Source organism: Numida meleagris, chromosome 5, assembly GCF_002078875.1.
Source record: "Numida meleagris isolate 19003 breed g44 Domestic line chromosome 5, NumMel1.0, whole genome shotgun sequence".
In the NCBI taxonomy this organism is placed as follows: domain Eukaryota; kingdom Metazoa; phylum Chordata; class Aves; order Galliformes; family Numididae; genus Numida; species Numida meleagris.
In genome coordinates, this window is record NC_034413.1 from 52,059,291 (window position 1) to 52,062,412 (window position 3,122).

A 3,122-nucleotide genomic window follows, 5' to 3' on the forward strand; every position below is an offset into this window, starting at 1 on the left:
TGTACACGCTCGTCCAGCCCTTCGCGTTCAGGACGGCGGCTGGAAGTGGGCCTCTCTGCGGGGCTCCGCCCGCTCCTTCTTCGTGCCCGAGGCGTTGGGCACAGCTGTGGCTGTGAGCCAGGGCGCTGATGGGAGCCTCCAGCGCTGCTGCAGAGATAACGCGGCGCGGCCGTAAGCACCGGGAGATAAACCAGGAGCGCTGCTGCGATGAGGAGACGCAACGCAGAAAGTGCAGCTGCCGAGCGTGCTTAAAGGCATTGATGTGCTTAAAGGCACTGTTCTCGGAGCATGGTTTTTGTCATGGTCATCCCCTTCAGCTCCCGTCGATTCCTCGACTGCTGTAAATGTAAAACAGCCATTAACCCGTTTTCTTACATGGGCGCTGGGCTGAGTTTGTGGAAGCGTTTGGGCATTGTTCTATTCGGACCTGCCAAATTTAGGCGATTTAGTCAAACTGGAGACCAGAAGCTGGAAGATGGCTGCCAGTACGAAAAAAAACTTGTAAAGTGTTGCGTGCTGAAGGAAACAGGAGGGATTGCGAAAGGAAAGTGTTTAGCAGTGGCAAAGAGTCAGAGACAAGAAATGTTTGTGGCTGTTTTTGCTGTGCTTGGGATCAGAGTAGTAGCCTGGGCTGTGGGGAGCTCTGTCATACCACGTGGCTCATTCCATGTTACAGTGTCGTCAGTGCTAATCTGTCATAGGACCTAAAACTGTATGATGCCAGTTCTCAAGTTATTAGATAGTAACTGTGTCATGGCTGTGTCGTGCAATGTAACATGGCCCTGTTTAGGATAGCCCGGGTATGGGTCTCCCACTGTGTTCCCATTTCTGCTTCTCACCTGTCTTTACTCCCTTCCAGACTGATGCCATCCCTACCACTGGCAGAGCACACTGACCACAAGCAGATGAGGCATCCCTTCGCTCCCCAGCAGTGTGTGAAGCTCTGTATTGCAAGATCACGGTATGTAGATCCCCAGAGAAAGATGGGTGAAGAAAGTGTTGCTCAGGGGTGGTATTTTGCACCTTTGCAGGAGAGGCCCTAACACCCCTGTTGTTGCTTCTCACTGCAGCCTCTGTTATGGGGTGTTTCTCCCCAGACATTTCTCCATGATCTCCTGTGATCGTAGAAGTGTTCAGGGCTAGTCATTCTACATTCTCTATTCTTAAATAGCTTTCAAAGTGTTTTAAATTTAACATAAACATCTCTCCTGTTTCTGAATGAAAATATCTGTGTGTGACCTTCCAGGATGGAACATGTATACTGTATATTTACAGTGACAGAGTTTCTTACACAAAGCCCATAATCTTCTTCATCAAAGTCTGGGCTGCCTTTTGGTCAGTATAAATTGCTGCATTTTTCACCAGATGGACAGCTATGTATGACTGTTGATTTAGAAGACTACTGTAAGTCACAGTAGCTTCAAACTAAGAGTTACCGGGAAGGAAAGCAAATTCTTGAAGGTTATCGTTGTGAGTGGTACCTGCACTATTTAATAAGCAATGCTCTAGTGAAGTTTAAATGCCTTGCTCTGGAAAGAACTGCTTTGATAATCCAAACAGAAATGAGCATGAAATACCAATATGGAAAACTGAGTATATCATAAAAATGTCAAAAATGGTGGTGGGGTTTATATAATCATTAACTGCACATCTCCCGTAAAAAAAAAATGTTCAGCTATATCAAAATCAGGGAAAGTTTCTGCTTTTGCTGTCACCAGTTCTATCTGAAATATTTTTTCAAGATTGCGTAATACTTCTGAAGACTAGCAAAATGGTTACTGTGCCTTTTTGAAATCAGCTTCTGAATAACCTCAGTGTTCCTGCTTCCCTCTTGTCTACTCTGGCCACAGATGATTCATGACCATCTGGAAACTGTACTTCTCCTTACTAAGTATCTTTTTAGTGTCATCAACTTGCTTTCATGTAGCAGCTTTTATTAATAAGTATCCTGACTTATTAATTTCCCAGTAATAGCTATATAAAATAATTTGCATATGTCAGAATAGTCATGGAAAGGAGACAAGGAGTATCACAAAAAAACAACTCTGTGCCATTCTTCCCAAAGTGTTCAACTTCTTGTTGTCTGTAAGAGAGCAGAGTAAGGACAGAGTACAACAGACAACACAGAGCAGCGTTCTCTGGTTTAGGTACTACTGTGCCTCTGTTTTCCTTTACTGTTGGTCTCTCGAGTATCTGACAAGCAGTTGTCCTCTTTGCAACCTTACTTTTCAGTTAGGCTATAGAGCTTTGCTGTTCATGGTGAAGTAGTTTTGATTTGTCATAATTGACTGAGGTGACAGATTTCTAATGAAAGGAATTTAGTTATAAATAATTAATCCATACACACTCAGAATAGAAATTGCTGCCTAAGCATCAGATCCTATAGGTGTGTAGTAGTTTTTACTCTTCTATCTCCCTGTTATTTACATAGCAGCATAATGGACAGGTGTCTTTTTCCTAGACATTCAATGAAAACGAACTGAAGGTAGGGTGTAAGGAGAGCACTGCAGCTGTTCTTCATTTCTACTGTTGTTTCATTACCTTCTTACATCTCCTTTTTGTCTTTTTTTTTTTTTTTGTATTTTATTTCCACAATTTTATTTTACTTTTTATTTTGCACTACACTTTATGTATAGTCTTGCAAATGCTGTTTTTATAGATAATTTTAAAGTCCTTCCCTATTGCATCAGCTGGAATAATGAACACTTCAATAGTAAAGGTTACCAGGAAAAGAAATATTTGGGTTTGGAATGATCGTGCTCATGAAATGAACATGACAGTCGTGGTAGTGGGGAGAAATCAGATGTTGGTCATCCATCCAAAAGTGACACTGCTGGAGGCATCTCTGGCTTGCATTTGGTCACTTTGTGTTTGGTCATTTGCATGGTCACTCTTTATGATCATGAAGTGAGTTGGGAGCTTGTGGGTTGTTTTTTGTTTGTTCACTTGTATTTTTAATCAATATACCACATGGAATTCCCATTTATCGGACAGGCTGCACACAGTGATCAGGCTGAGTAGCTGGTAGCTTTGACTCAGACTGAACAATTTGTGACGTTTGGCATGGGGAAGCTCAGAGAAGTGCCTTTTTCATGTACACATAGAAAATAAATAAACTAAAA